This window comes from Micromys minutus, assembly GCF_963924665.1.
Source record: "Micromys minutus genome assembly, chromosome: X".
Classification (NCBI taxonomy): domain Eukaryota; kingdom Metazoa; phylum Chordata; class Mammalia; order Rodentia; family Muridae; genus Micromys; species Micromys minutus.
This window is the reverse complement of record NC_137970.1, coordinates 26,252,386-26,273,873: the sequence shown is the minus strand read 5'-3', so window position 1 is coordinate 26,273,873 and position 21,488 is coordinate 26,252,386. Positions and strand designations below refer to the sequence as shown.

The 21,488-nt window shown below is 38.7% G+C and overlaps 1 protein-coding gene across 2 annotated transcripts in view; it reads left to right on the top strand.

Moving 5' to 3' along the window:
• PIR (pirin) overlaps positions 1–21,488 on the top strand; it is a 105,484-nt gene that overhangs the window by 50,238 nt on the left and 33,758 nt on the right. The gene's annotated exons all lie outside the window — the stretch shown is intronic.

Below are 21,488 nucleotides of genomic sequence, written 5' to 3'. Positions count from 1 at the left end.
ACAAAATTTTAAAGCTATTATTTTTAGCATTAACCTATTTTTAAAGATAATGTTTTGCTATTGGCTGTTTATTTCCTGCTAAGTTTACACTAACACATCCAAGATAGACTGCTTTAATAGTCTGCTACAGTTAAGAGAAGATGTATTAATATCTTTATAATTCTATGACTTTTATCATAGTAGAACTATGCAAATGGTATATGATGGTTTATGATGAAACCCCATCTTCCCATGGTAATTCACTATTTGCTTCTTAGTAGGATTCAAATGCAAAGGCAGATGAAGCACACTGGGTGCTAGTGGGCATTAGCAACTACTCACTTGCAGCCCTATGAGAAAAAGCAGAGAGCAATCAATTGCTTTTGAACTACCCATCCCCCATCCGTGTATCACTTTCCTCTGGAGGAAGAGGAAATAATTAATGGCCAGATATTTTTAGAATTTCCAACAAACTGAGAAGTAATAAAATGCTACCCGATTTTTTAAGGTGGTGCCAAACATAAATGTCTCTGTCACATATTTATATTCCAAATGTTTTCTATTTATGTTTCTTCTGACCCTTCAAAGTCTAGTGTGCCACTGAATAGGTCTAAACCTTGGTGTCTGTTTTTGCAAATAGCTATTGCAAAACTGCCTTTCTAATTGATCATGTTTTTTAAATGACAGAAAAAAGTAAACTTCTATAATGTTTACCTAGCTGTGAATTAAATAATAAAATAGCAAGTCTGGGTCAGTGTGAGTGTGTGCCCCCTACCACATTCCAACAGAAGGTAACAGTGATTTAGTAGTAACGTTTTCAGTGTTACTCATTTTGTAAGGCCAGGGATCAGATATGCACAAGGCCTCGTGAATGATAATAAGAGCATTCCCTATCTCTGAAGTACACATATGCCTCTTTGTATCTTTATGTGACTTAGAAATAGTTAGAAAACTGACTGTAAAATCACAACATGTCAGTTAACATCTACATTCATAATGGTAAGATATGTTAGGTACAGAGAAGGTATTTTAAGAGGTTGCTTCTTGGGACTACAGTCCCTGGAGGACAGTTTCCCAGGTCCCTTAGGGGACAGTATCGTGAGCTCATCTGCGCTAAGAACAAACTTCCCTTGACCATGTCACCTTGACAAGTGAGAGCTCTTTCTCATCAGTATCCTTTGGTATAAATATGGTCAGCAGAATGGGCATAGGAGGTGCTTCGATTTGACATGTAGTCTTCATACGCATGCAGCACACTGGATCTCCCTCACAGGTGAGATGTTACTCCTACACTGTATATAATATGATCCGGGGTACTTCTGTCGGCTCGACTTTAATAGTTATTTGTTGATTATAAATCAAGACAAAAATTGTAGATAGATGATTTTTATTCTAATATCCCTGAATTAGATCGCCAAAAATTAAAAGTTCAATATTGTATTTTTAAGATCAAAGTTAAAATTTTTGATGTTTCTTGGATCTCAAGAAATGCAGATCTGTGTACTATAATAAAATAAGCAAAAGTTTAAAAAAATAAAAAGTAGATCTTCCTCTTTGAGCAGATTCTGGAACCCTAATATAATTTATCGCTTTAGCAATCCAAGACTGTTACTTTAAAGATTTATTTATTTTTAATTATGTGTATATATGCATGTGTATGGGGAGGTGTGTGAGGGATGGGAGTCTGTGGTGGACAAAAAACGGTATTGGATCCTCTGGAGCTGGAGTTAGAGGAAGCTGTGAGATGCCTGACGTGGGTGATTGGGAACTGAACTTGTGTCCTCTGTAAGAGCAGTACTTGTTCTTAACTGCTGAACCATTTCCCAGCCCACTCCATAGCCCAAGCTCATTTTAAACTTCCCATTCTTTTACCTTAGGTCCCCAGTGCCATGAACATACCTGGCCCGGCTTGACTACTCTCGATCAATCAACCAATCAATAGACCAATCAAACCCATCCTCACTGCTCTGGAATTTCAACCTAGACCATTATCTTTGAGCACTCTACAATAATACCAGCTCCCTGTGACTTTTAGTTTTGCTAGCTTTTTTATTAGCTTTTATTTACAATGATTTTTCTTTTAGGGTCTAACACAATTAGATGGTATAATAATGACGTTAAAATGCTACCTTTTAAAAGATGACAATCACTATATTGTATTATGGTTGAATTTTTCCTCTGAAAATGTAATGAAGCACATTGCTATAGGTAGGTGGGGCAAGAGACAAAAAAAACTGCTCTAATGGGGCACTGTGTAGACACAGAGGAAGTGAGGGAACATGTTACTAGGGAGAAACATATTGAAATGTGCTATAGAAAATAGAGTTTAGGGGTTCAGTATTTTCTTCTGCTTGCTACTGCTCATCAAGAACAAACTCAGAAAACTCCCCTTTCATGGAGTCATGCCAGCTGCCACGGACTAGAAGCATCTTGACTTCTGTCCAGAGCCACACAGCTGTCCTATCTTCACAACTCAAAACAGTTTTGGATAGTTCATTTACATCTCAGCCCCCACCCCCACTCAACCTGGGAGCACGGAAGAGTGGCAGGAACACTATCCATCCTAAGCAGAGGGGTCCCTGGGAGCTCGGAAGAGCAGCAGGAATGCTTGCCATCCTAAGTAGAAGGGTGAGTCAACTTTTACCCATGTCCTACCTTGGGAAAACCTGCACAGAACTCTTGCGGTTCAAGCAGCAAGAACTGAACGGGGGTGCACACTTCCGGCCAAAGTCCAGACCTGGCCCAACTGCATCTGGATGGGTGACCCGCCTATGCACAAGTCCCTGGGAGCTCGGGAAAAGCTGCAGGAACGCTTTCCATCCTAAGCAGAAGGATCCATAGGAGAGACAGGCTTCATGCAGAGACAACAAGATTAACTATAATCACAGATAACAAGATGGCAAGAGGAAAGTGAAAGAACCTAAGCAATGGAAACCAAGACAACCTGGCAATATCAGAACCTATCTCTCCCACCACAGAAAGTAGTGGATTGCCAAACACACTAAAAAAACAAGACTCAGACTTGAAATCATCCTTCATGATGATGATAGAGATCTTGGAGAAGTGCATAAATAACTCCCTTAAACAATTACAGGAAAACCATGAAAAATCACTCAAATAACTACAGGAAAACACAACCATAAAGATAATGGAATTGAAAACAAAAATAGAAACAATGAAGAAAACACAAAAAGAGACAACCCTGGAGATGGAAAGAAATCAGGAGTCACAGATGGAAGCATCTCCATGAGACTACAAGATTTAGAAGAGAAAATCTCAGGGGACGAAGACAACATTGAAAACATAAAACATTTAGAGAAGATGCAAAACCCAAAAAGCTCCTAACCCAAAATGTCCAGGAGATCCAGGACAGAATGACAAGTCCAAACCTAAGGCTAAAGGATTAGAAGAGGGAGAAGAATATCAACTAACAGGCACAGTAAATATCTTCAACAGAATCGTAGAAGAAAACTGCTCTATTCTTAAGAATGAGATGATCATGATAAAAGAAGCCTACAGAAACCCAAATACAGTGGACCAGAAAAGAAATTCTACCCAACATAAAATAGTAAAAACGACAAGGATTCAAATCAAAGAAAAATGCTAAAAGCAGTAAGGGAAAAAGATCATGTAACATATAAAGGCAGACCAATCAGAATTACACCAGACTTTTCAGCAGAGACTATGAAAGATAGAAATCCTGGACAGACATCATATAGACCAGAAGAGAACACAAATGCCAGCCCAGGTTACTATATCCAGCAAAACTCTCAATCACCATAGATAGAGAAACCAAGATATTCCAGGACAAAACCAAATTTACAAAATATCCGTCCACAAATCCAGCCCTACAAAGGATGATAAATGGAAAAATTCAACACAAGAAAGGAAACTACACCCAAGGAAAAGCAAATAATAATAATAATAATAATAATAATAATAATAATAATAATAATAATAATAATAATAATCATGCAAGGATAACAAAAGAAGGAAAGCACACAAACCTAAATCTACAATTAACAAGAAAAATAACAGAAAAAATTACTATTTCATAATTTCTCTTGACATCAATGGACTCAATTCCCCAATAAAAAGACATAGACTATTGGATTGGATACTTAAACAGGATCCAGCATTTTGCTGCATACAGGAAACTCATCTCAGAGACAAAGACAGACACTACTTTAGGGTAAAAGGCCAGGAAAAAACCTTCCAAGCAAATGGGCCCAGGAAACAAGCTGGAGTAGCTATTATAATATCAAATAAAATAGATTTTTAACTAAAAGTTAGCAAAAAAGATAAGGAAGGACACTTTTCACTTATCACAGGAAAAAATCTATCAAGATGAACTCTCAATCTTGAAAATCTATGCTCCAAATACAAGGGCACCCACATTTATAAGAGAAATTCTACTAAAGTTCAAAGCATATATTACACCACACACAATAATAGTGGGAAACATCAACACCCCATTCTCATCAATGGACAGATCATCGAGATAGAAACTGAACAGAGACACAGTGAATCTAGCAGAGGTTTTGAACCAACTGGAATTAACAGACATCTAGAGGATATTTCATCGAAAAACAAAAGAATATACTTTCTTCTCAGAACCTCACAGTACCACATCCAGAACGGACCATATAATCGGTCACAAAACAGGCCTCAACAGATAAAAGAAGATCAAAATACTACCATGCATCCTATCAGATCACCATGGACTAAGGCTGGTCTTTAATAACAACAAAAACAACAAAAAACTCACATACACATGGAAGCTGAACAATGCTCTGCTCAATGATAGCTTGGAAAAGGAAGAAATAAAGAAAGAAATCAAGAATTTTTTAGAATTTAATGAAAATGACACCACTGCATACCCAAACTTATGGGATTCAATGAAAGTAGTACTGAGAGGAAAACTCATAGCTCTGAGTGCCTCCAAAAAGAAACTGGAGAGAGCATACACTAGCAGGTCCGCACAGATGAAAGCTCTAGAACAAAAAGTAGCAGATACAACCAAAAGAAGTAGATGGCAGGAAATAATCGAACTCAGCAGAAATCAACCAAATAGAGATAAAAAGAACTATACAAAGAATCAACAAAACCAGCAAGATCGATAAGACCTTAGCCACACTAACTGGAGGGCAAAAAGAGAGTATACAAATTAACAAAATCAGAAATGAAAGGGGAGACATAAAAACAGATACTGAGGAAATTCAAAAAATTATCAGGTTCTATTAAAAAAGCCTATACGGAACAAAACTAGAAAATCTGGAGGAAATGGATAAATTTCTAGACAGATACCAGATACCAAAGTTAAATGAGGATCAGATAAACCAACTAAACAGTCCTACAACACCTAAATAAATAGAAGCAGTCATCAAAAGCCTTCCAAACAAACAAACAAACAAACAAACAAAAAAAAAAGTCCAGGACCAGATGGGTTTAGTGGAGAATTCTATTAGACATTAGTTCTATCAGAACTAATACCTATACTCTCCAAACTATTCCACTAAATAGAAACAGAAGGAACACTACCCAACTTGTTCTTCAAAGCCACAATTACTCTCATACCTAAAGCACATTAAGACATTACAAAGAAAGAACTTCAGATCAATTTCTCCCATGAACATCGATTCAAAAATACTCAACAAAATTCTTGCAAACCAAATACATGAACACATCAAAACAATCATTCACCATGACCAAGAAGGCTTTATCCCAGGGATGCAAGGATGGTTCAACATACAGAAATCCGTCAACAAAATCCACCATATCAACAAAGTCAAAGACAAAAACTACATGATCCTCTTACTAGATGCTGAGAAAGCATTTGACAAAATTCAACACCCCTTCATCACAAAAATCTTAAAAAATCAGGAATCCAAGGCCCATACCTAAACATAGTAAAAAGCAATATACAGCAAACCAGTAGCCAACACCAAACTAAATGGAGAGAATCTTGAAGCAATCCCACTAAAATCAGGGAAAAGACAAAGCTGCTCCTACCTATTTAGTATAATACTGGAAGTCCTGGCCAGAGCAATTAAATAACAAAAAGAAACCAAATGGATTCACATTGGAAAGGAAGAAGTCAAAATATCATTATTTGCAGATGATATGATAGTATACTTAAGTGACCCCAAAAATTCCACCAGAGAAATTTTACAACTAATAAACAACTTCATCAAAGTGACTGGCTATTAAATTAACTCAAACAAATCAGTAGCCTTCCTCTACTCAAAGGATAAACAGGCTAAGAAAGAAATTAGAGAATCAACACTCTTCACAATAGTAACAACGACTATGAAATACTTTGGGGTGACCCTAACCAAGCAAGTAAAGGATCTGTATGACAAAAACTTCACAACTCTGAATAAGAAAATTTAAGGAGATCTCAGAAGAGATGGAAAGATCTCACATGCTCATGGATTGGCAGGCTCAACATTGTAAAAAGGGCCATCTTGCCAAAACTAATATACAGATTCAATGCAATCCCCATCAAAATTCCAACTCAATTCTTCATAGAGTTGAGAAAAGCAATTTGCAAATTCATCTGGAATAGCAAGAAACCTAGAATAGCGAAATCTGTTTTCAAGAATAAAAACACTTATGGGGAAATCATCATTCCTGATCTCAAGCTATATTACAAAGCAATTGTGGTTTAAAAAAAGCAAACAAAACAAAAATACATGGTATTGGTACAGAGATAGGCAGGTAGATCAATGGAACAGAATTGAGGACCTAGAAATGAACCCCCACACCTATGGTCACTTGATCTTTGACAAAGTAGCGTAAAATATTCAATGGAAAAAGGACAACCTCTTCAACAAATGGTGTTGGTTCAACTGCTAGTCAGCATGCAGAAAAATGCAAATTGATTCTTTCCTATCCCCTTGTACAAAGCTCAAGTGCAAGTGGATCAAAGATCTCCACATAAAACCAGGTACACTGAAACTATTAGAAGAGAATGTCAGGAATAGTTTAGAACACATAGGCACAGGGGAAAGTTTCCTGAACAGAACACTAATGGCTTATGCTCTAAAATCAAGAATCAACAAATAAGACCTCATGAAATTGCAAAGCATCTGTAAGGCCAAAGACACTGTTAAGAAGACAAAACGTCAACCTACAGACTGGGAAAGGATCTTAACCAATGCTACATGTGATAGAGGACTAGTATCCAATATATACAAAGAACTCAGAAACCTAGACTATAGAGAATTAAATAATCCTATTAAAAATGGTGTATAGATCTAAACAAAGAATTCTCAACTGAGAAACATTGAATGGCTGAGAAGCACCTAAAGAAATGCACAACATCCCTAATCATCAGGGAAATGCAAATCCAAACAACCCTGAGTCTCCACCTCATACCAGTAAGAATGGCTAAGATCAAAATTTAGGTGACATCAGATGCTGGCAAGAATATGGAGAAAGAGGAACACTCCTCCACTGTTGGTGGGGTTGTAACCTGGTAAAACCACTCTGGAAGTCAGTCTGGCAGTTCCTCAGAAAATTAAACACAGTACTACTTGAAAACCCAGCCATTCTACTTCTTGGCATATACCCCAAAGATGCTCCAACCTATAACAAGGACACATGCTCCACCATGTTTATAGCATCCTTATTTAAAATATCTAGAATCTGGAAAGAACCCAGATGTCCATCAACAGATAAATGGATATAGAAAATGTGGTACATTTACACAGTGCACTACTACTCAGCAATTAGAAACAATGACTTCATGAAATTCATAGGCAAATGGATGGAACTAGAGACTATCATCCTATGTGAGGTAACCCAGTCACAAATGAACACGCATGGTATGCACTCATTGATAATTGGATACTGGCCCGAGAAAGCTCTGAATACCCAGTGCCTAAGAAACAATTCACAGATATTATGAAGGTCAAAAAAAAAAAAAGGAAGGCCAAAATAGGGATACTTCGGTCCTCCTTTGAAAAGAGAACAAAACTCTCATGGGAGGAAATGCAAGGTCAAATAGACAAATGGATTAAAGAAAAGATCACTCAAAAGCCACCTTAGCTGGGCATCCACCACATACGCAGTCACCAAATCCAAGCACTGTAGCTGATCCCAAAATGTACTTACTGGCAGGAACCAGACAGAGATGCCCCCTCAGGGACTATGCTAGAGTCATATAGATATGGTTGAGCATGCTTGCAGCTAACCATCGGTCTGAACTTGGGGATCCCAATGAGGTTGCTAAAGAAAGGACCTAAGGAGCTGAAGGGTTGCAACCTCATGGGAAAATAACAACATTATCAACCAGCCAAACCCTCTAAAACTCCCATGGAGTAAGACGCCAACCTCTATGCGCACTTTGAGAGACCTATTGATCCAGTTGCATATGTAGCTGACGATAGCAGTGTCTGGCATCAATGTGAGAAGAGACTTTTGTTCCAGGGAAGACACGTTGTTCCAATGCAGGGGAATGACAAGGCAATGGGGTGGAGAGGGGGATCAGAAGGGAATGCATCTATGTGAAGGCAAATGGAGGGGGAGGGGGGATTGGAGTGCAGTGGGGTAAAGGGATAACATCTCAAATGTAAATACAGAGTATATAATAAAAAATACAACAAAAACACATTTCCCATTTCTCTCTTCATTCAGTCATTAGGTACTTGCTTTGTGCGCACTGTATATGTTAGATATATAATGTAAATAAGATAAAGCCACTAGCTTAAAAAAAAAACTCACAGGGTACAGAAAGAAGCCAGTGACATCAGTAGTGTAATATGACATGGGAAACAATCAAAAAGACCATACATAAAAGTCCCATAATTAGCCAGAGAAAAAAAGAGGATTAATTCTGCTTATGTGAATATATGGAGAGAGGGAAGAAAACAAAAAGGATAGGGATTTTGTGTCTTAGAGTGGCCTGTATAAAAGACTTAGATATGGGCTGGGGAGATAATACATAAAGTGCTTGCAGTGCAAGTATGTGGATTCAAATTCAACCTCCAAACCCCACATAGAAATGCTGGGCATAGTGCTATATACCTGCTGTTCCAGAACTGGGGAAGTGGAGACAAGATGATCCCTGGTTCTCACTGGCCAGCCAGTCTAGTCTATTTGGAAAACCTAGAGTCCCAGTGAGAGATTCTGTCTCAAGAAATAGGGTAGATGATATCTGGGGAAAAACAACACCTGAGACTGTTTCTGGCTTCTAGAAGTACACATTTGGATCTGAAGTTGGGGGACCAGCCACTTTCAGCTAGTTTCTCAGTATCCTCAAACATTACATGACAATTTACCAATACAATATATGTCACATTCAGAGTTTATTTGAATAGGTGACCTTGAGGTTCAGATGGGTGTGGTCCTCAGCATGCTCTGTGTACTCCAATCTCATTTTTGATGCTATTTGTTCTATAGGATCTGCTTCAAATAGGCCAGGTGGTCCCAACTGATGCTCAGCCTCATTCCATACAAAAGCAAACACTTGGCTTTGATTTGGTGTTAAGAATAGGCAAAAGTAGGCTGCCAGTATTTTTAGAAAAAAAAGAGGACACCAAAGATATGCATCCAGCAACTTCAAAGAGCTTGACCTATGGTAGGCAGCCATAGTTGGCACTTCATTTGGAGTTAGGAATGTTCAAGTAAACAGTGGTCAAGATCTGTTCAAATCAGCTGTACAAAAGGTTACTCTTGCCCAGGGCAGCCCATTCACCCCAGAAATACCGTTGTTGGTGTACACTAAGGGTGCCAGATGTTCTTATTTCTTCAAGATGTCCCTGACGACCTAATCACCTAGGAAGTACATTCCGTTAGTGTTGACAAGCCCTGTTCTGCCGACAACAGAAGAACAGATAGGTGCATTTAAAGTCAGAAGTTACAGTCTATAGCATTCATATATCCTTGGCCTTACTGTTGAGGCTTATAAATTTACAGAGAAACTTAGGCTAAAAGGCCAATATAAAAAAAACAAGAAAGCCATAAAAAACCAAGAGATTACCTTTCATGAAGGAGGCAAGTGGATGTGTTAGCATTTCACTGCCCTCACTCTGATGGCTGCCAAGGCTTGCCTTTTAAAAATGTAATGAGTCTTTCCTGAGGAACATATTAAAGGTTTGTTAACTAAAGCAAAATTACATGTCAGCTTCACAATGTTGCCTTCAGGCTCCTGCATGCGGCATTAATAACTGAGGTTCATGACATGGTATCAAGCTAATACCTATAAATACAGCACCTCAACTTGACTAGATTACATCCTTAATGTTTGATAAACTTATATTAAATGTGATTAGTCAGATTAGTGCCAGATATAATGTGTTTTACTTGAAGCATTAGACTTTAATGATACGCTGCTTATATATCAACACATCAAGCATTTAATCTACTACTGTTTATAGGAAATAAGTAATTCACATATCTTAAAATTTTAAGTCAAATGTGCTGTAAAGTATTGAAGTTGCTACTGTGCTCTTAAAAAGAGAAGAATGTTTTGGCTGTAAAACATAGGGAATCCTTTTCCACACCTACTGCACATCAGAGGCCATTCTCTTAGCTTAGAAAGATGAGAAGAGGAACTTTGACACACTTGCCATTCCTGGAATGTCTTCCAAAAACATCCACGAAAAATGAGAAGGATTTATCAAAATATATATATATATACCATTAGCTCACCTGAGCTCAGCTAACGTGTACTGTGGGCCACCTGTGTAAGACTTATGAAGGTAATGGGAGCGTGAGAAGGTGACAACATCAAGGAACGGTAAAGGTGCACTGGGAGGGCCGGACACATCTGCTGCAGAGATGCGTGTGCTGTGATGAGCTTGCAGACTAGTGAATGTGGTGAGCTCATGGGAAGGCAGAGTAGGAGGCTCAGTCCAATATAAGGGTCAGGTGAAGCAGGATCAGGCCTAGAAGAGAGAACCAAGCTGGCAGATGAGTTTGAGAGAGGCTGCGGAGATGGCTCAGTTGCTAAAGTGCTTGCTGTCCAAGCATAAGGAGCTAAGTCTGATCCCCTCAAAAGAAACAAACAAGCAAACAAAGTGGCCATGGGCTGGAGAGGTGGCTCAGCAGTCAAGAGTCCCATGTTGGGAGGCTCACAGCCATTTTCGCGTCCAGCTCCAAGGGTGTTGTAGAACACCTTCGTGCAGTTAACGTGGATCTTCCAAAGAAATGCCCCTCTAATGTGAGCACTGGGGAGGTGGAGACAGGAACGGCTGTGGGGTTTGCTGGCTAGCCAGTCCAGCTAAATCAGTGAGCTCTACTTTCAGTGAGAGTTCTGTCTCAGAAATTAGGGTGGGAAACAGCTAAGGAACTCACCCAGTTTTCATCTCTGGCTTCTACTGCATGTTTAGACATCCATGCTGTCACCAAGCTGGCAACACACACACACACACGAAGACACACAGACAGACAGACACACACACACACACATACACACATATGAAGACACGCATGCACATATATGCATATGCTCACAAGGAGCATAGGGGACTGCATAATTTAGAATGCGTCTCTGCGATGGTTAAGGCAGTGTTAAACTAATGTTCTGGACACACATTTGTTGTCTCAAGTGTGAAAACTGGCCAGGTTATCATCTCTTTTACATAGAACTCCCTGGCAGCTTGTTCTCATGAGCGTGAAAACCTTTCATTTGAGAATATAGCTCTTCCACATGGAGTGCAGCTTCAGTTGATTAATGTGTGACTTGTCCGGGATCATTGTGAAAGTGATCAATTATCATTTGCCTTTCTTTTGAAATTCTAAAAGCCCCCTTGTTCTCTTTCTATATAGACAGGATTAACATTCTGAAAGGAAACCATGATGGTCATAAGTTTTTGTTTTTTTTTTTTCTTGGATCAACTATAAATAGTATCTCAAGAGGTCTCAATGTTTCTCTTTGAAGGAAACCAATCTGAAGTCCACATCAAGGATCTTTTCCCTAAAACCTCCAAGCACCTGCCTCTGGTTAGTGTTTGTCTCATCTTTAGTCTCTGACATGAATGCTGGATTCATCATTCTGACCTTTTTCCATGCGTCTTTCATTACAAATAAGTGTTCCACAAGAAGGAGGAAGAGCTGAGTTGTGGAATGGAGGAAGAAAAATAGCCAATCATGTCTGGGACTTTCCACTCTTTTGGCACCAGGTTTTCTTTTGCTTTTTTTTTCTGTTATGTTCTCTTCTACCCTTCCCCTCTCCTCTGCTCCCCACATCACACACACTTCTTTATTTTTGAGGCAAGGACTTCTTACTGAACTTGAACTCCCTACATAACCAAGGAAGACTTCAAGTTCCTATCCCCCTCCCCACCATGAGCCACATTTTGCATGTTTGGGTTACTGGTATCTAGCAGTGCATCCATTTTTATGCTATGCTTGGATTTAGTCCGTGCTGGGCAAACAGTCTATCAACTGAGCTACATATCCACTATATTAAGAGTCTTACAGACTGTCTCACTCCATCTTCACCAATGGGCTTTCTGCCAAATATGTTTTTCTGGATGCTGTCTTCTTCCAATTAGCCTCCCTTTCTGGCAGTGGCCTGTCTGCCTGTCAGAAATCAGTACTTGCCAACATCACTTTCTATCATGGGAGACTTCGAATGTCTTGGACTAACTAACAAAACTTGGCTGAGATACTGATTTGAAGCCATCTGGTACTTATCAGTTTAAAAGAGAGCTTGAGCAAGAGTTTCTGGTGAGTGTCACTCAATATTTGCATTGGTTTTAGCTGGCAGATTAGTTGTCAGCCAGGTAAAAGAAGTGCTTTGACAGGGGCCTGGACTTTGAGAGATGTCAAGTACAGAGAGCTGAAGAGACCAAAAGAGGATACTTGTTTTCTTCCCCTTCTAAGTCTAGAATGAGTTAAGACATAGACTGAGAAACTAACCACGTGAGGATGCAAAACACCATCCCCCTTCCCAGTCAAAAGTGGATAAAAGTGTGGGCTTGACTGTAAGACTTTGGTGGGCATATTGCTTCCTCGCTGCTGATTATTACTCAATAATACAGGACATGAGGTTTTCGTGGATAGACGAGATCCATGCTCCTTGGTGTTCTGGTCTGTGATCTACTACTGATTCAATCCCATACAATCAAGGAGAGAAGAGGGACGATAGGAGAGAGGGGGAAGAGAGAAAGAATGAGAATTTGTGTCTGCTTTTTAAGTGGTTGGTGTAGGTTTCTGTGGCTGGAAAGAGTTTAGAGAGGCCTAACACGTGTGAAAAATTGGATTACCATATTATCAAAAGTAGACCTAGAATTACAGAGCCGATTAGCCAGTGGTATGATAGAGTCAAAAGAGTGTAGGCTGTGTTTCAAGACCTCATCTCTGCAATTTTAGTATCTCAGTAACCCAAAAGGAAAAAAAAACATTTTAAACAATTTTCAGCCTTTAATTTTTTTTCATTTTCCAAGTGGAAATGCTATTACATAGCCCCTGAATTATTTGAATGCAGCAGCACAGAATGTACTTACTAAATATTGGCTTTTCTCCCTCTTATCTATGACTTCCTGCTCCCACATTCCCTTATCACGGGGCATTGCACAATGACAGACTCCATTGACAAGTCTCTCCAGCTTCTTGACAGTGAAATGAAAACGGCTAGCTACCTTAATGGGTTTATTAAGTACAAAGGTCTAAATGGGACCTTATAATGAAAGTAGCCTACAGCTTGAGAATTTTCTAAGCTTTTTGAAAACTTACCAAGAAACTATTTGCATTTAATAGCTGCTGGGAAATGAACAATCTATTTATTCCAATCAATTGCCAGACTCTGTGCCCAGAAGCAGTTGCCTAATACAAAGGGGATAATTTTTGTGGGCTTTTTTGATGGGAGGCTATTTTATTTATTATTGTTTTTTGTTTTGTTTTGATTTTTATATATTTATATATAGAGAAAGAACATGATGAAGTTGGTGGGTAGGGATGTGGAGGAAGATCTGGGAGGAGTTAAGAGAGAAGAAAGAATATGATCAAAATATATTGTATGAAAAACTTTTTTAAAGAAAAAAGACTTGGAAAATAAAAAAAAATCATAAGTCACCTCTCCACTTAGAAAATAAAATGTCATATCAAATTTAATATTTGAGTAATATATTATGCATACATATCCTTATTCTTTGAACTCCATCTTGATACTTTAAAAAATCACATGTAAATATTTCTTATCATAAGCAACGTTACAACAACTAACCCAGTAATAAATCCTTTATTTGAGTTGTAAATCTTTTCTTGGGACATTTTATTAGAAATACCATCATAAGCTCAGGGGATATGAGCATTTTAATACTCAGTATAGCATGCCACACATCATGTGTTCAACAGACATTAAGTGGCTAAGTGGCAACTGTGTTGAATAGTGTTCTGAATACTTTATATTATCAACTCTTTTAATCTTGTTTTAACTTATGCTCGTTGGAAAACAGAGACATAAAAAAGTCTTAGATGTACTTTATCCTAGTTCTCTTTCTGTTTTTTTGTGATAAAACATTATGACTGCAAGCAAGTTGGGGAAGAAAGGGTTTGTTTCTGCTCATGTATCCTGATCACAGTCCATCACCAAGGAAGCCAGGACAGAAAGTCTTGGAAAGAACCTTGAGGCAGTAACTGAAGTCAGCCCATGGAAGAACACTGCTTGCTGGCTTACATTCCAGTCTCTCATTCTGCTGCCTTTCTTACACCTCTCAGGACTTCCTGTCCAAGGGTAGAACTGTCCACAGTGAGCTCATCCTCCCATACTGATTATGAATTAAGAAAATTCTCCATAGACTTACCTACAGCCCAATCTAATGTAGGTATCTTCTCAAGTAAAGTCTACCTTCTTAAATGACTTGTTTGTATCAAACTGACATCTAAACTAAACTAAAATAAACTAAAACTAAAACTAAACTAAACTAAACTAAACTAAACTAAACTAACCAATACACACTTCCAGGGCAGTATTAGCAAGGAAGTGAGACAAAGACAGCTATATAAAATTCCTATTTAAAAACAGTGTCTCAGAACTTTCTAAATGCGTGAGAACAAACAATTTAACTATTGTTTAACACCTTCAACCTCTTTTGGTCAATGAGTGGCCTGTTGGAGAATAGGAATTCTTTGCTCTTCTGATATGTATTCCCATATTCCCATTTGGTAGCTTCTGAAGGGACTACGAACCACACCTTGTGGTTTAGCTTTTCACCTAAATCTTGGTGTGAAAGGATTCCAAACCTCAGTAAATTAGTCAGGTCAAGGAACTGCCATGGCTTCCACCATTGCAAGGGCAACTGAGGTTATCAGAACTTAGTGGTCACGAGGGAGGGATCATATAAGTGAATGACAATAGTAGCAACATCTTAGTGGCAGCAACCAAGGGCCCAGAAGTATTGAAGATGGGAGACCCAGCTGAGGCACACCATGTGTTCACTCATATCCTGTTCACATGACAAGGAAGGAGATTGACAAGTTAGCAACCTTCCCAGGGTTGCTTAGGTAGTGGAAAATAGAATGCGAATTTTAACTATGTGGCCTTGTTTGAGACAAACCATGAGCTTACTGTGGGTCCTTACATGTTCAGCACACCACAAAAGCAATCAGATTTTCAGCTAAGTGCACACCTCAGCTGCTGTGGAAACTTTAAATATAACCTAGGAGGAGAGATGAATGTTGAAGTGGCCAACCACTTCCTACTTGACTGAAAATTCATGAGCAGCTTCCCACCCTAACCTAGAAATAAGTATTGACCTTTTCCACAGGTTCCATCTATTCAGCATATTTAATAAGTATTTTTTAGTTTCTGTGAGATGTTGATGAATAACAGAAAATGTCCACTATATATTTGATAGATTTGGAAGTGATTGAAATGGTTATTTCATTTTGAATGGGTTGGTGTGGTAAGGTTGGGGATCTGGGGTCAAGAAAAAGAGTCATCTTCATGAAAGATAGCAACTCAGAGACTCTATTTGGGAAGTGTTGGGAAGGGTTACATAAGGAGGAAATTCCTTCCCAGTTGAACACCTTCCAGGGACAGTGACATGAGGCCACCACTCAGAAGGGAAATAGAACAAAAGAATTCCTGAATACGTGACGAAAAGCCATAAGGAGACTTAGGTGGCCAAGTGATGTCCAGTCAGGCAGAGCATCTAGATATGAAGTTCTACAGCAGTTTGGGGCTCGTAGAGCAATGGCTACAGGGTTGGTCTTGCTACTGACTAGAAGTTGTTGGGTGCAGTTTATTCAGAAGATACTAGGGATATCTGTGCTACATAGTATATAAAGTAGGTAGGTTCCAGATGGCTGAAAATACTTTAAAACTATTTGACATTTTAGAATTTGAGTTTGACACCAGTGTGTATTGGGCTAATAGTCTTAGCTTACTGTGTAGAAAGGTAAACAACATAGGATGTTATTTTAGCCTAATGTACAGGGGGCCGTGGTTGCCCCTCTTGTATGATCGCTGAATAGGAACTTGTCCATTCATTCAGCTTCCCCATTGTTGTAATTAAGTTTTAGAGAATTTGAATGAACGTCTCATGGCAGCAGGTCTAAAATTCCTGATCCAGTTTGATGCTTCTCAAAGCTAGCCAAGCCCTATTCTTCCATCCTCTTATGACCTTTTAATTTGAATCCAAATGCCAGGCAGAAATAAACCCACTAAATCAGTTCCCTAACTCTGTGGATGACAAAGCTGTAATCCAGCCAGACGCATAGCATTCCCCATGATCACACAGCTCTTTGCAAAAAGGCCTAACTTTATTCAAAGATTCCTGAATTTTGCCTCATTTTACGTGAACCTTACTCTCTCGGTCACGTCCTTCAACTCTTGTGCATAAATGTGTTGGTCATGGCTCTACTTTTAACAAATCCTCATGTAACAAAGCCTAAAACTTAAGATCTTCCTCCTCGTATACCAAAATGGTAAATTTCATCAGACCTCTGCACATGCATCCACTTCTGTCTGTGTCCGAATGTTCTACAAACAATCACAGAGGAAAAGGCTTGTCCCATGATGCATTTCCTATTTATCATACAATGAGGGATCTTATCTATACAAAGGTATTAGTTCCCAGTGCTCAGTAAAATCTTATCTTTGCCAAATAGTTTCTCATCTTAGATCTTGATGCACTTTCTTGCAAGAACTCTTAAAATATTTTAGTAAATACCAAATGAGGCCAATACAGATTAAAAATATCATAATGCCCCGTAAGAAATATTTTAGCATTGTGTAATAGACTTGCTGACTCAATTTTGGAACTTATTGCCTCTGGTAGAGACAAAGAATAGGAATGTTCCTTGTTGGCAGATAAAGTGGCTATTTGTGGTCTCTTTATGCTGTTACTTTTACTGGGCTACATATTATTATTTTAGAGAATGGAGCTTTTCTCTTTGTCTGGGATTAAATTTCCAAGATGGTGGGACATTTGCATTTTCATGGGAAACTCCAGTTACACCTCGACCCTGTACCCAGCTAACTTTCAGGTCTCTGAGTTTCATCATCATCTTCATTCTCATCCCCTTTAGTCTTCCTCTCCTCCCTCCCTTCCCCACAAACAAAGACAGGGAATTCTAAACAATGAATTGGGAGTTTATTTTAAATAAGTGGAAAATCTTTTCAATTCTTCATGCCTTGGAAGGCATGAGGAGGTATATGGAGGCATAGAAAGGTGTCTGAAAGGACATAGAAGAGCTTGGGCAGTCAGTCACAGGAGAGATGTACTACATGACTCTAGGAGCTCCTTATGTGCTAACTGACTTTCTGTTAGATGGAGCCCTTGAGCCAGTTGATACACACATGGGTTTCCCCACTGAGATATTCCCATGCTGCCGGCAGAGAAAGATTGATCCAAGTGTACATAGAATTGCAGTGACTGAAATATATGACAGATTTTCAACTGAGGATGTAGCTCCATGCTAGCGAGCTGGCCTAGTGTGTAAAGGCTGAGTTTAAGCCTTACACCAACGAGAGAAGAGAGGTCAAAAAGGAAAGAGATCAAAGGTTATGGGCCCTCGATCATTGTTTTTTTTTTTTTTTTTTTTTTTAAGAAGGAATTAATAGGTAGCCAGCAAAAGCAATATGCTAATGAGTACACAGTTTCTTAAAAGGGAAATATGGGGCTGGGAAGATCTCTTAGCAGTTAAGAGCACTGGCTGCTTTTCAGAGGACCCAGGTTTGATTCCCAGTACCTACATGGCTGTTTACAATCATCTCTAATTCTCGTTCCAGGGGATCCAATGCTCTCCTCTGGCCTGTTTGGATTCCTGGTATACATGTGTCATGCATACATACATAGAGGCAAAAATATGCAAAGTAAAATAAATAAATTCACAAAAAGGTTTTTTAAAGAGAAGGCCAAGTGGCCTTAACTCATACATAATAAGCTCTTATTCAGTGCCTGGTACACACGTGACGAGAATATACGCATGAACATATATAAAGAGTATATGTCCAATATATTAATTATTCTTATAATAGCAATATTTAATATTTTTGTTAAATTGACAATATTATGCAAACTGAGTTTCAAATTGAAGAAGTATGATAATACCATTTTCTGCTTCTTAAATTAAGTGGAAGATAAGGTAGTCAGTGTTTTAATGAGATGGACACAGTTTTTATGGGTACTTCCCAGGTGACTTGATAAAAGATAATTTACTTGAAAGCAAGCCAGTTATTGTAAGAAATTATCATAATGCTGTTCTGCCCCAGCAAAGAGACACATATTTGTACTCCAGAGACAATACCTTCAAGCTCCTTCTCTGTTTCTCTTACATAGCCACGTATACACATTTCAAAAGTTTTAGGAAGGTTAGGTTGGTTTTATGTTTTTCCTCATTAGCAATGAATTATTCTCCTTTGTGTTTATAATGAGAGAATATATATAAATATCTAAATAGGGTATTGGTTAGAATATATAACCTTGAAACAACAGATTAAAGGTAAAAACTATGATCTTTCAAACCTGCTCTGGAGTCTAGCAATATTATAGAACTGGAGAGAAGACACTGACTAGCAGTGTATATTTCCAGAAGGGGGGAATGTCTAACCAAATAATTATGTTAACAAATTTGCTTTGGGCTGTGGTGTCTAGACCTAGAGACCTTTAATTCACCCATAAGGGAAACAGCCAGAAATGTGGTTTGAGGTTTACAGTAATATTCATCATAAACTCACAATACACACACACGACACACATGCATGCTCACACACACACACACAAACACACACACACACACACACACACACATACTAGGCAGCACTCAGAAGATGGTCCAACAGGATAACGAGAGCTTAGATGCTAACAACTCTGCTTGATTTTCTTTTCTTTTCTTTTCTTTCTTTCTTTCTTCCTTCCTTCCTTCCTTCCTTCCTTCCTTCCTTTCTTTCTTTTTAAAGTAAAGTAACTAATGTAACTATCATTACTTGGGATTACTATTCCCTAACGGAGCTCCTTAGAATAACTTGAGTCATTACAGTTAATTGATAAAGCTGATGCAAAAAAAAAAAAAAAAAAAACCTCACAAAATCACTCCCTGAAGGAAATGTGAGTTCACTTGTATAGCTTCCTCAGGTGACACTAGATCTCTGATACTTATTTTCAGTGGTACACAGCAACCCTCAGGAATAAACAAAGAGCCTTCATCTGTGGAAGGACCAGTGGTAAAATGGAAGATACTTAATATCACCACAGTCACAGAAAGAAATGTAGCACACTCTCTGCCCTGGGAAAATGTTTTTAAGCATATGGGTTCCATATGGGTGTAATTTCCATCTCCTAATTAAGATCAGATTTATAAATAAAAGTAGAGGAAGGAAGCCAGCTTGACAAGGGCATGCTACCAAAAGCCAGGGTAACTGGGAAGTCTTTGAAGAAATTAAAGTAGTTCGATTTTGGAAGGAAGTAGTTTAATAGGCCTTATTTTGTCTTGGATGTTTAGAGATCATTATAGGAGTGTTGCCTGAGACTCCTTAGAAGTTTAGTGCTGACTTGTTTATAGAGAAATAGAGATCAGCTCCTGCCACTGAATTAGCAGTGCCCCCGTCGTAGGTTAGGAAAATGGACCGACCCTTAGTCTCTTATGTTCTTGAAACTTCATTGCATGACCCCAGACAATAAGATTTTAAGTAATGCAAGCTCAAAACACTTTCTAGCATTTTGCAAACATTTTCAATTGAGAATTATGAGAGGAGGAAAAATATCTTTGTGGGCACTGGTAATTGAAAACAAAAACAAACAAACAAAAAAAACCTCAACAACTAGAAAAAGAGGTAAAAAAGAACAATTTCCTTGCTAGAATTTGAATTCATTTGGTATGTCCATACTGAAATTTGTTGAGGGATTGTTTTTTTTCAGTTTATCCCAGACACACAGTCAATGGATAGTTTCATTTTAATGAGAGAGAGAGAGAGAGAGAGAGAGAGAGAGAGAGAGAGAGAGAGAGAGAGAGAGAGAGAATATATGATATTGGTAAGTCCTCATTACATTGAGTAACTATTCATACTTTAATGTTGTACATAAAAATACACAAAAAAGAACAGAACATAAGGACACAATGTATCTGTTGGTCTTCAAAAACATTAGTAAGCCCAGTGCTTCTCAAAGCACATTTGAAATTGGCATTATTGTTTTGGAGTTGAATAAACACAATTCATATCTGCTATTTCAACTGAGTTCCCAGAGAGATGTCAGTAAAATAAACAAAATCTACTTGCTTTTTAAAAACAAAAACAACAAAAAATAAAACCTGTTTTATGGATGTATATGCACATTGAAGTGGATATTAAAAGGTTCTTTGGGAAAGGGTTGGATGGTGTTTTGCTGGGGCAAACATGTAAAGGGGTGTTTTCCTGAAGTGGACACAGGTGAAAGGCTAAGGCAGACTTGTGAGGGGACATTTGGCTGAAGCAGACACAGGTAAAAGGATGTTCTTCTAAAGCAAGCACGTGATAGGACACATGATGACAGATTTTTCGCTAACAACATGCGTGTGTTGGTCCACATTCCATTGCATAGTTGAGCTCCATTTGTCAGGATTCCCTGGAAAGCAATGCACCAAAAACTTCTGGTGGTACAGTCCAGTTTCTTGCTGCTTCCTCAGACTTGGGATGATTGACAGAGTGAAGTCTGCTGAGACAGATACATGTGCTGGGGCAAGACCCATGGAGGACATGTGATGTTTGAAGAGATACAAATAGGACTCGACAGACAGTACTGGAGGTTGAGCTTGGCTTTCCGCTAGAGCTAGCTGCATAACACTTGTTGGTCTCTCAGATCTTCACTTCACTGGGAGAGACATAGCCTGGAACTTTTCTTGGTGTTCCTCCCTAGTTCCTGCTAACTTGTGATGAGGCTAAGGCCTGGTTGTATCTACTAGATCATGTCACCTCTGGTGCCATTCTGACTCTGCTGAATAGAACTGCTGGTATATCCGTGAAGTGTTTGAGAATGGATTGAGCTGCCGCTGCTAACCTGTGAACTGAACTGCCGATTTCTAGACAGCGCACATGGGACTGGCTCCAAAGAAGCTTTGTAAACAGGTTCACTTCC